The sequence below is a fragment of the Callospermophilus lateralis genome, chromosome X (genome assembly GCF_048772815.1).
Source record: "Callospermophilus lateralis isolate mCalLat2 chromosome X, mCalLat2.hap1, whole genome shotgun sequence".
Classification (NCBI taxonomy): Eukaryota; Metazoa; Chordata; class Mammalia; order Rodentia; family Sciuridae; genus Callospermophilus; species Callospermophilus lateralis.
Genome location: NC_135325.1, coordinates 24,086,471 through 24,099,829, shown reverse-complemented (window position 1 = coordinate 24,099,829; position 13,359 = coordinate 24,086,471). Strand labels below are relative to the sequence as shown.

Below are 13,359 nucleotides of genomic sequence, written 5' to 3'. Positions count from 1 at the left end.
CAGAGCACTTGCCTAGCATGCATGAGGCACTGGGTTCAATCCTCAGCACCACATAAAAAAAAACAAACAAAATAAAGGCATTCTGCCCATCTACAACTACAAAAAAATTTTAAAAAAAATACCACCATCAGTTGAAGTCCAATAACTATAGCACAAGAAAGATAAACCATGATCCAGAGAAATAGGTTAAGAGTTAACTATACTGTGTCAGTGGGCAGGCTCTCTGCTGAGCGCTGGAAGTAACAGGAAAAAGAATTTGCAAAACAACTGTGGCCTAGTATCCAGCTAGGAAAGAAATGGACAACAGGAAAAAGTCCACACAAACCTTGAGAGAGTTTTGTGGATGTGAAACCTCAATGGTTGAGAGACTATAATTGTCTTTACTAATTAAGGACTACAGCCAGACAACGAGATGTACTAAACCTACAACAGAGAATAAAATCTCATAGTAACTTATAAATTCATGTGATTATTGTAGTCAACTGAATGTTAAATATCAGATGAAAATAAGATGATTTTAATCCCAAGATCTGCATCACATAAGCCTGGAATGAGACCTGTGTAAATGATAATCAGAGTGTGTTTTCTCACACATTATGCTCAAGAAAAGGAGATAATGAGAAAGAAGGTTTCCTCTCTTCCCATCCCTACTTGTATCAGCAAGGAGGAGTAGAAGGTTAACCAGCAAGAGAAACACTTAAAGGCAGAAACTTCTTTGAAGGAGTGATGAAGATTACCATTAGCCCCTTAATTTAGGGACCTTAACTCAAGGACGAGGCCTGGGATTTTTCCAAGACTGGAGAAGGGAACTCCATGGGGCCACTTTTTCCCAGGGTGCTTCTTATCCAGAGGTCTGAATTCAGAGCTTTCTTCCCATTTAACAATATGAGAAACAAAGGAGAAAAAGCAGATAATACAGATTGGGCAGTAGGCAGGGGAGAAGCTCTGTTTTAGATATTTTAGTTTGAGGTAGGCAGTCATGTATATATTCCTGAATCTTCTAGAAAAAATTCTGATTGGATAAAGATGTGGGGATTTTCTGTGTGCAGAATGAGTCTGAAGTCATAGGAACTGATGATGTTGTCCAGGGAAAGGGTAGAAGTCAAAGAAGAAATTTTAGGGAGTGAGAGGTCAAGTAACACACAGGTAACAAACACCTTCTTTTTGAAGTATGCGTCATATGAAGTAGGGTTCAACATATGATATCAAGGACATTTTGAGGGATCCAAAGGAAAAAAACATCCATTACAACTAGTTTTTTTTTTTTTCATCAGAAAATTGGAGCTGTGACTCAAATACTTATATTATCATCATCAATTTTAACAGAAATGAATAGTGGATAATATCATTAATCCAATAATATTTGAGTAGATAATGTCATCAGTTCAATTAATACTTTTGAATGTCTATCATAAGCCTGCCACTGTGTAAGCACAGGGAAGTTACCATTCTAACTAATTTGACTAATATCCTCTCATTTGATCACTTACCATTCATTAGCACTAACCCCTACTAGATCATAACACTAGATGGTTGAAATGCATATGTAAATGCTCAATATACATTTTCTCTTCCTAAAGAGTTCTACTGTGTGCTTGCCATGTGGAAGTGAATATAGGAAGACAAAGTCCTCAAAGCAAGCTTCATGCATGGGGGCCTCCTGAAAAAAGTTCCCAACTTTCATTGTCAGAGAAACCTGGACTGGAATTCCAGCCCTACCATATACCCACAAGGTGACCTTGGAAACTTAAAACTCTTTAAACTTCAGTGTTCCCACTACAAAGTGGGGATAAAGTCATATACTCTAGAGGGTAATACAAAGTCATGAAAATATCTAATACAACATAGAGAGGTTACTGTGATTGTGGTTATTGTTATGAATAAAGATGATAATCCATATGGGAAGGAGTTTTTTAAGAGATAAGAAGAAAAAATAGTTTAAGCAATCTTCCAAATAATGAACTATCACTATATTTCTGAGAAGGACAGGGCTGTCAAGAGAGTGGGTTTGGGTCCCAGAGGAAAAAAGAAAATCCCATTCTACACAGGATTTTCTCCAGGCTCCTTCCTGGTTCACTGAGGATTCTGATAACCTTTTCCTCTTAAGTTCAGTTAAAGTAGAGTAGGATCCACGTGCTATAGTGGCAAGGATTCTAGGGATATTTAGCACTGAGATTCCTGGTGGTGGGATGCAGGCCTCTGGCTAGCAGGCCTGAGATGCTGACAGAGAATTAGCACCAGTCAAAAGGCTAAGAATTGAAATGCAAATAAGGAATTCAAATAGAAAAACAGAAGAATGTACAACTCAGAAAAGTTAGGTACACACAGCTTTTGACTGAGTGAATAGCTCGGTCTATAGGGGTAAATGGAACCTTTATTTTATTTTATTTTATTTATTTATTTTTATGTGCTGCTGATGATCAAACCCAGCACCTCACACATGATAGGCAAGTGCTCTACCACTGAGCTACAAGCCCAGCTCCAGGAAGAGGTTTTCTTTTCTTTTCTTTCTTTCTTTTTTTTTTTTTTTTTTTTTTTTTTGGACTGGGGATTGAACTCAGGGACATTTGACCACTGAGCCACATTGCCAGACCTATCTTGTATTTTATTTAGAGACAGGGTCTCATTGAGTTGCTTAACACTTTGCTTTTGCTGAAGCTGGCTTTGAACTCATGATCCTTCTGCCTCAACCTTCCAAACTGCTGGGATTATAGGTGTGCGCCACCACACCTTGTTTAGAAGGTTTTCAATACCTGTGGATAGGCAGATCTGGATTAAGAGCAGGGAACAAATGACTGGGGAGACCACTTAAAAGGATATGGCTAAAGTGTTAGGAAAGATGTAAGAAACCGGGCTGGGGATGTGGCTCAAGTGGTATCGCGCTCGCCTGGCATGCGTGCGGCCCGGGTTCGAGCCTCAGCACCACATACAAACAAAGATGTTGTGTCTGCCGAAAACTAAAAAATAAATATTAAACTTCTCTCTCTTTCTCTCTCTCTCTCTCTCCCTCCCTCTCTCACTCACTCTCTCTTTAAAAAAAAAAAAAAGATGTAAGAAACCCTCAAACTAGGACAACAGTAATAGGAATACACTATTCAAAACTTCAAAGGTAAATTTTATAAATGTTGGTGAACATTCATAATTTAGACAATGAAATAAAGAAAATGCTAATAATAAATATGAGTATCTACCATTTGCATTTTAAAGCTTAAAGTTCAAAGAATAGTTATTTTTACAATACTCTTCATATTAATACAACAAAAATATTTGTATTTTCAGACTCTCTGCTTGAAAAACCTAATGAAGATATTTCTCTCATTTTTCACTTCTATAATATTTTCTTGATAAATCCAAGGGATTTTGAAGCAGGATAAAATTACATATGAAAGTAAATATATTCTTAACAAAATAAATATTCTAGTCCCATAAGTAATACTAATATAGGAAAAGAAACTTGAAATATATCCATCCCATTAACTGTTTTTTGTTTTTTTTTGCAGCAACAGCAAATTTTAAAACTGGGCTTATGTTCCTGACTTTTTCTGCTTTCTCCCTGAAGCAAACATGTCAGAATAGATTATTGTGGCAAGTTACTTATATAGTTTTTTTTTATAAAATTGGAATGCATAACACTAGAAACCAAATCACAAAGAATAGACACACCAGAGAGAGGCTGGAAATGATTCACAGAACATAAAGTGCTTTAAATAACAAGGCTTTGTCACTGAAAAAGGAGGCATGTGGTTAACTAGGACTCCAAAAAAATAACGCACATCTTCTGAGACAATTTTGAAAGGAGGAAAGAAAACAGAACACAGGGAGCTTACTCTATGTCAGAGATTTTAAATATAACAGATTTTCCTAAAGAAATTCTAGGTTCTACATTCTGAGGCACTGAAAAAAATGTGCCTAGAGTTCAAATGGTTATTTCAATTCTGGTACATTTAATTGCTAAGCCTTTGAAGAAGATAATGTGCTTTATCAAAAATTCATCACCAAGTACTTGAATGAGCTTGAAAATAACTATGTCAATTATTACCACACAATAAAGGAGAAAGCAAAGCAACTATAAGCATTTTTAAGAACTGTGATTACTCCAGCCCTATGACTCTTTGATTCTCACTTCATTATGCCCAATAACCAATAACATTCTTTTTGTTGTTGTTGTTTTTTGTTTTTGTTTTTTAGTACTGGGGATTGAACCCAGAGGTGCTCTATCACTGAACTACATCCCCAACTCTTTCTATTTTTTTATTTTGAGACAGGGTCTCCCTAATTGCTTAGGGCCTCACTAAGCTGCTAAGACTGGTCTCAAAATTGCCACCCTCCTATCTCAGCCTCCCTAGCTGCTGGGATTACAGGTATGCTCCACTGCACCTGGCCCAATAACATTTTTAAGAAGTATTTACAAAGGATCATGCTAGCACACACACACTCCTATATACCAAAGGTGTTCAATAAATGCTTAATTTAAATTAAACATATAAATTCACTTCTTTTTAAAAAAATATTGTTTTTAGTTGTAGATGGACACAATATCTTTATTTTATTTATTTATTTATTTTTTAAAGAGAGAGAGAGAAAGAGAGAGAGAGAATCTTTTAATATTTATTTTTTAGTATTTGGCGGACACAACATCTTTGTTTGTATATGGTGCTGAGGATCGAACCCGGGCTGCACGCATGCCAGGCGAGCGCGCTACCGCTTGAGCCACATCTCCAGCCCTTATTTATTTTTATGTGGTGCTAAGAATTGAACACAGTGCCTCACACGTCCCAGGGAAGTGCTCTGCCACTGAGCTACAACCCCAACCCTAAATTCACTTCTTTAGGAGGCTCTACAAGTCAACTTGCAATGACAATATCATTTCTATAGTCCTCCAGGTTTTCAGGCTAACCAAATCACTTTGCCATTATAGGAAAAATGTTACAATAGAAAGAGCTTGTCTTCAAAGCCCCAACAAGAAAAAGAATCAAAACAAAACACAGGAGCTATTGTTTCCTATAAAAGCCCTTTTAAAAAAGCTTTCTATCTTGACTGTTACTCCCATACATATGCGAGTGAGCACATACTCACTTGCACACAGGGCACCTGATAAGTCCTTTCTAACTTTTCCTTATGTCAGAATAACCTGAACAGGGGCTGGGGATGTGGCTCAAGCGGTAGCGCGCTCTCCTGGCATGTGTGCGGCCCGGGTTCGATCCTCAGCACCACATACAAACAAAGATGTTGTGTCCGCCGATAACTAAAAAATAAATATTAAAAAAATTCTCTCTCTCACTCTCTCTTAAAAAAATTTTAAAAAAAGAATAACCTGAACAGAATAAAGTTGGCAAAATCTTGCCTATAACTAAAAAGGCAATGTGAGAAATGTTCTGGGACCATATCACTATTTTATTCAAATCTTCAATTTACTATTCTGATCACAATACCCATGTTAGTATGAAATAATTTGTTCCTTCTTAGTTCCCAATCCTAGAAAGAAAAAAAATTTTGTGGAAAACTAAAGGACAGTTTCCCACGTCTTTTCTACCCTAGGTGAATATCTGTACAGTAAATAACTGAAGTATTCAGAGCATATTAAACAATCGAAAGTGGAATGAACTAGAACCATATTACTACAAACATTATTTGTGAAAGAGCAACATCAGCATCACATGGGAAATTAATAGGTAGAATCTCAGGCCCCATCCCAAACCTCCAGGGAATTCAGGTGCACACCAATGTTTGAGAAGCATACAACTAATTGACATTATCTCATATATGTAAATTGAGCAAAAAAAATATGGATATGCGGATGTTTTCATTTAATAAAACAGGCAAAATTAACTAATAATTTAGAAATAATTATATGGCTAAAGTCTTAAGAAAAGCAAAGCAATGGGAGGGAGGGAGGGAGGAATTAGGAAGATATTATTACAAGATACTTGCACTACCCAGGGGGAGAACAGTGTTTTTAAAAATTTATTGGATTCACTGCAAATGTATTTTGGAAAATCTAGAGCAACAATTTTAAAGTTTTTTTTAAAAGCATACTTGATATACCAAAAAAGAAGAGACAATTAACTATAATTTTAGTCAGCTTTCCATCACTACAACAAATTCCTGAGATAATCACCTTTTAAAGAGAAAAGATTTATTTTAACTCACAGTTTCAGAGGTTTCAGCCCATGGTTGGCTCCATTGCTTTGGGACCTGTGGCAAGGCAGCACATCACAGCAGGAATGCTTGGAAGACAAAGTTATTCCCCTCATGGCTGGGAGTGAAAGTGAGAGAGGAAGGGGCCAGGGTCCTACCATCTCTTTCAAGGGCATGCCTCTAATGATCTGAAGACCTCCCAGTAGACCACATCTCTTAAAAGTTCTGTCACCTCCCAATACCACTTTGCAGGGAGCCAAGAGTTCACCACATGGACCTTTGAGGAAACTTATCCAAACCATAGCACATATAAAATGTTTAATTAAACCCATAAGAGGTATAAAAAGTGTGGAAGACAAAAATAGTAAGGGCAATACATAGAAAACAATAACAAGTTCAGTAGATGTTAATTCAACTAAATCAATAATTGTTTTGCATGTGAATAGTCTAAATACAATTAAAAGAAACTCATTTTTACTCTAAAAGCACATAGCACTAAAATTAAAGAGATGGGGATAGATGTACCATGCCAACACTAGTTAAAAGAAAGCAAGATTAGTTATATTAATTTCAGATAGAGCAGACTTCAGAACAAAGAATATTACCAGAGATAAAGAGATAAAAATAGATAGAACTACCCATACTTATGAATTCTACCTGGCTATGAAACAAACATCTCAAATTCAGCATGGCCAGTATTTAATCTTTAATCTTTTCTTTCCGAAAATGAAATGGCAAGATATTCCATGTTCATGGACAGGAATACTCAATAGTCTCAAGATGTCAGTTCTTTCCAAGTTGACCTACAAATTCAATGCAATCCCAATGAAAATTTCAGCAAGTTATTTTGTGGGTATAAAAAAATTGATTCTGAAGTTAATAGTCAATACAATATTATAGAACAACAAAAGTAATGCAATCTTTCATATTTCATTAAAGAGCTACTCCATTCTCCCAGGTGCAGATGCTCAGCTGAAACTCACTGACAGCATCCTTGACTCTCATCTTCTGTTATATTCTACTTCCAAATCATCAGGAAATCAGATCCTTTAACATCACCTCCAGCATTACACTTCCTTAATCCAACCACCATAATCCCTCTTTTAATTGACCTCTCTTGTGTTTTTTCAATCTACTCTCCACACAAAACCCAGAAAAAAAATCCCTATAAAACAGAAATCTAGTAAGATCACTCTTGACTTTAAAGTCTCTAGTAACTATCCTCACCTTACAATGTCTTCCAATATTGAGCTGAATAGCTCTACAGGATTTTCCCACTCTCCAACACTCCTTTTTGCTTACCTGACTCTGTTATTATTCACCCCATGCTACTCTAGTTGCAGAGATCACTTTACTGTTCTTAGCAAGGTCTCAAAAAGGTCCCACTTCATGACATCTGCACTTGATGTTCTCTGTCAAAAATGCTCTTTCTCTATATAAACAGTTTTCTTATCTCTTATGGGCCTTTGTTGATAGTGAAGTCTTCCCTGATCACACCTTATTCACCCACAGGTAAGTGTTCCCCCAATTCACTGGCCCTGTTTTTTATTTCTCCCCCCAAAATACAACACTATATGACTTCATATATATGTGTATGTGTGTGTATGTATATGTGTGTAGTCATATGCCACTTAACAATGGGGATATGCTTCTTTGTCAATTGTTTTTAGACAAGCATCTTAGAGTATACTCACATAAGCCTAGATGGTATAGGTCAATCATTCCTCTTGGCCTTTTGATGCACTTGAGAGATACAGTAAACACAAGATGCATGAGGCTGCTGCTAGAGTAAATGGTATAGTGTTTTACAGTAATTTTTTTTATAAGTAGAAGCAATATACTTTAAAATGATGATCTAAAATTATACATAGTAAATACATAAATTGGTAACACTCATGTATTAGCATTAGCAAGTGTTAATGTACATACCTTATGGTAATACATACATTATTGTATGTGTTGTATTTTTATACAACTGACAGTGCAGTATGCTTGCTTATGTCATCATTACCACAAACACATGAGTAATGTGTTATGACATTACAATGCCTACCATATCACTAGGCTGGAGGCTGCCAGCTAATTTTGTTCCTTGCAGATAAACAATTTTCTTTCACAACGCTAGCAACATCACCTTTATTTGAAAACTTGATAGAAATGGAAATTTTCAGGACTTATATCATAAACTCTGGGGGTGGGACCAGAAATCTGAGCATTCTTGTGATTACAGTGCATGCTAAAATTTGACAACCACTGTGCTATAAAAAACTTGACAGAGATATATGGAAGGATACCACAAATACACAACTGGAGTTTGAACAGGGTGTGAGGTGTCAAAACATCCACATTTTGAAGTCAATTGATAACTGAAATGATGGGAGCTCACAAGAAATAGCAAATACAAATAAATTGCTGCCATTTTACGACATTAAGATAAGCTATTAAAATACCTGATCTCGGGCTGGGGATGTGGCTCAAGCGGTAGCGTGCTCGCCTGGCATGCGTGCGGCCCGGGTTCGATCCTCAGCACCACATACAAAACAAAGATGTTGTGTCCTCCAAAAAAACTAAAAAATAAATATTAAAATTCTCTCTCTCTCTCTCTCTCTCTCTCTCTGCCTCTCTCCCTCTCTCTGCCTCTCTCCCTCTTTCTTTAAAAAAAAATACCTGATCTCACTATCAGGTAAGTATTATCATTATCATTTTTTATAGATGAGGGAACCGATACTATTTAAAATTTTGTTTTCCTTCCATATCCATGTCCTTGATTGCCATAGTATTGTCTTCAGCATATAGTAAGAAAGAAAGTTTTGCATAGAACTCTAAGATAAAGACTTGGTAAATGAACTAATCAAGAATTAAAAGAAAAATGGAAACACAAGGAGGGAGTTATATTAGTCAGTTTTTCATTACTGTGACCAAAATACTTGACAACAACAACTTTGATGAAAAAAAGTTTATTTTGGCTCATGGTTTGGAGGTTCAGTCCATGGTTGAATGGCTCCATTGCTCTGGGCTCAAGGTGAGGTAGAACATCATGGCAATGTTCTATCCTCCACTCATGATAGCCAGGAAGCAGAGAGCAGGGGGAAGGGGCTGCAGGGAAGATAAATCCTTCCAGGATACATCCCCAGTGACCCACGTCCTCCAGCCATGGCCCACCTGTATACAGTTACCACTCATTCAATCCATTCAAACTAGGCTGTACTGATTAGGTTACAGCTCTCATAACAATCTTTTCACCTCAGAATAGTCCTGCATTAACACAGGAGTCTTTGGAGGACACCTCATATCCAAAGCGTAACATCAGTCTAAGTGAAGAAAGTTTTAGGAAGGAAGATATGCTTGCAATGGTTTGGTTTGTAATATTTTTTTTAATAGGTGGGTATGTAAGTCACAGAAGATGTAGAACTTTAAAAGAAAATTATGGGGCTGGGGATGTGGCTCAAGCAGTATCACACTTGCCTGGCATGCGTGGGGCACTGGGTTCCATCCTCAGCACCACATAAAAATAAAATAAAGATGCTGTGTCCACCGAAAACTAAATATATATATATATATATATATATATATATATATAAAATTAAAAAAATTCTCTCTCTCTCTTTAAAAAAAATTATGGCACCTGTTTATGTCTCTGCATCTCAAGTTTTATTAATAGAAATGTTGAACATGACCAGGCGCAGTGTTCTATACCTGTAATCCCAGCTAAGGCAGGAGGCTCATGAGTTCAAAGCCGGCTTCAGTGAAGTGCTAAGCAACTCAGTGAGACCCTGTCTCTAAATAAAATACAAAAATAGGGCTGGGGATGGGGCTCAGTGGTTGAGTGCCCCTGAATTCAATTCCTGGCACCCACTCCCACAAAATAATAAAATTTTTAAAAAACGTTGAACATGAAGTGGGGGGGGGCGGTAAATGGTTAATGTTATTTAAAGAGGTATCATGGAAATAGAATTAAGTCACTTTTACATTTAAGTAGATAGAGGTGAAATCAAGAAAGAAAAATAGAAGTTACTAATGACCAGAATAGATTCTCTGCACACAGAAACCTGGACTAACCAAGTAGTCAATCAGGACTCATTTTTAGAATAAAGAATCAATTACATTATTTTACAAAGTGAGTGATCATTTGCTTGTGACAGTCTCTCCAAATGGAAAATCCATTCATGAAATGAAAGCTGGGGGAGGGAATGATGAGATTGAGTGGATCTGGTGAGGAGCTGGGGGAAGTTAATTTCTGTAACCAGAGGTGAATGGAAAGCCAGTAAGGCTGGTGGAATTAAGAGAATATCAAAGGTAAGATGGCAGAAATGGTCAGACCAAACCCATCAGGGAATACTACAACTCAAAGAGATCCATTAACTAAAGGCTCAAACCACCTTAAGATATGGAAACATATATAACACAATTGACCAGGTTACACTTTCTTTTGTTACATCAGGCTTCAGAGAATACCACCTGCCAAGCTTTATTGTTTGTAATACCTCCTAAATTCCAGCAGCACACTATTTGTGTTTTTCTACAGATGGTTAATTTGCCACATGTTGATTTTTCACAGTTTCAGTATCAGAAATTAGCCTTTTAAAAACTTGGTCTTGGGGGCTGGAGGTGCAGCTCAATGGTAGAGTGCTTGCCTAGTATGAGGACATGAGTTCCATCCCCAGCACCCCCTCAGAAAAAAATCTGGCCATTTTCTGATGCCCTATTTTCCCTTTATCTGCAGTTTTTTTTACTTCTTTTATAAGGATAAACTAGGACTAATACATGGGAATATAATCCTGTACTTATTCCTCATCAATATTCCAAATAATGTTACTCAAATATTAAAAACGATTTTAGCATTTTAAATCTTTTATTATCCCATGAACTTTATGCAGAATGAATTACTATCTTTCTAACAACATTTATTAATACTTAACTATAAGTTTACTAGGCACTCACCACATGCCAGGTAGCATTGTGTACTGGGGTAACACAGAATCCTGAGCTTCTAGTAGAAATAAGGTCAGTGATATCGATTTAATGGAAAAGGGAATGTTTAATTTATTCTTGGTATGTTGGCAAATTTGTCCAAGAAGTGAATTGGGCTGAGTCTGCACAGGGAGTTCATTTGGGAAGTTCCGGGAGTTCCTTATAAAAGGGAGAAGGAATCACTTACTCCTATCTCCCTAATTTGATAATTTAGCAACTGTTTCTGTTTCTTAAAATAACAGAAAAAAAAAACCCAGAAAAAAGAGTTACAAGAATAAAGGAGCAGAAATCTTATTTACTTCATACCTGAGGTGGGGCAATTGTCTTTAAACATATTTCAAGTCTGAAAGTAAATGTTTATAAAACAGGATTCACAATCAAGGGAAAGGGGTGGAGGAAAAGGAAGATCAGTTTGTTGTATTAAGTTAAAACAAATGAGTAAAAATATCAATATTTATGCTTGGGAATACATATACCATCTTTCATAAAAGATTCTAAAATTGAAAATGAAAGCCTATGGACCCATATCCAACATCATAATATTTGCCCTAGTGTTTTGTATTTCTAATATCATTTTTAAAAAATGTTTTTTTACAGTTGTAGATGGACAACATGCCTTTTGAAATTTATTTTTTTAACGTGGTACTGAGGATCGAACCCAGTGCCTCACACATGCTAGGCAAGGGCTCTGCCACTGAGCTACAGCCCCAGCCTTCCTAATATAATTTTTAAAAGTTCTAAAGAGAGTCTGCCAAAGTACTTGGCAGCACCCTACCACCTATAGTATGCTTGTCTTTGAAACAATCAACAGTATCCCAACCAAGTTCTTACTTACCCTGACTTGCCCATCTTCACATCTTTCTAAGTCTGGCTTTAAACTATAACTTTTAAAAGGCAATTTTTTAGCTGTAAGTTTTGTCACTCCACCTCCTCACCGCCCCCATTTAATTACTCCTTTCAAATTCTATTAGTTTCGCTTTTCTCCCTGAAGGGACTCTAGAAAATATATGAACAACACAATCACAAAAGCAAAGGCTGCAGCAGCCAGAGCCTGAACATGCACACTAACATCCAGTCGTATCCCTCTTGAGGTTGTTCTACCACTGATCAAAATCAGCGGACCAGGAAGAAGGAAAAAGCTGAAGCAGGAAGGTTGTTCCCTTCCTTCCACTTCCCCCACGCCAGGCACCCCTTAGATCTCCCGTCCCCAGGGCCGCATCCCGACTTTTCAATCACCCCCCCCCCAACACATACACACACCCGCCCCCGCTGTCACCCGCCACTGCCTGCGAAACAGTCATAGCCTTTGTTAAAACGTCCACGAGCACAATGGACCAGAAGAGGGACACATTCCCGGGGGCGGGGTAAAGGAAAGTCATACGAAAGCTACGCCCTCCTTGGCACGAGCCCGGGCCAACAGCCCACCTCTAAATCCTCTCCCCAGCGATGGTGAAGGTTTCTGGCAACTATGCACCCCGAGAAGGCAGTGAGGGGGAAGGGATGTGTCTGGGACGCTGCTCAGGGGCACCAAGCAGGGGGACTGAACTTGAAGCTGGGACACTCTCCAGCGCCCTTGGCCAGCTTCCCGATCCTGCCAACCCCGTGTGTGGACTTCCAACCTCTGGAGCCTTTCTCCAATTTTTCTCCTTATACACACCCTCGCCCACTCTCCACAAGCACTCGGTTCCCCACGCGGTCCTGGCCGGACACCCTTAGGCAACGTCACCACCAGTGCTGCCTCACGTCTAGTTAGTTTCTCTTTGCTGGACTGAAATCACCCCCACGCACCCCGATCCCTCCTGGGACGCTCGCCTGGGACCAAGTTACCCAGGAGGAGCCCCGAGCTCCTGCCACACTTACCGCGCGTCCCTCTCCGCTACTCAGAGCTCTGAGAGTTGCTCGCCGCGCCTGCGCGCTCCCACAACTGCCGAGTCCAGCGGGAGCTAGCAAGCAGGAGCGGACGGGAAGGGAGGTGATAAGCTACAGGACCGGGTTGGGGCGGAGTTATGAAATAAGGGGCGGGGCTAGTTGGGGTGGGGAATGAGGGGCGGGGCCAGGCGGAGTGGGAAACGGAGGAATGAAGGGAGGAGTGGAGCCTCTGCTGTCACCACTGCCTCTGCCCGGAAGACCGACTACCCTGGGCATCGGTCTGGGGCTCTCCACTCTTGGTAGACAGAAAAGCCATCGAGTAGCCTCTGCACTCTCAAAAAAACCAGACCTGGCGCAGGGCCAAACAGTCAGCCCTCGGGA

General features: G+C 38.7%; 1 protein-coding gene across 3 annotated transcripts in view; it reads right to left on the bottom strand.

Annotated features, from left to right (window-relative positions):
• Prrg1 (proline rich and Gla domain 1) overlaps nt 1–13,065 on the bottom strand; it is a 100,559-nt gene extending 87,494 nt beyond the window's left edge. The window contains exons 1-2 of one of the 3 annotated variants that reach the window (XM_077107241.1): nt 12,970–13,062; nt 8,589–8,705 (exon numbers count right to left, since the gene is read on the bottom strand). The gene's annotated coding sequence lies outside the window, so the exon portion shown is untranslated. Of the gene's footprint in view, nt 1–6,150; nt 6,202–8,588; nt 8,706–12,969 lie in introns of those variants that run through there. The other 2 variants (XM_077107240.1, XM_077107242.1) reach the window with 2 other exon arrangements.
• Nucleotides 13,066–13,359: the final 294 nt, after the last annotated feature.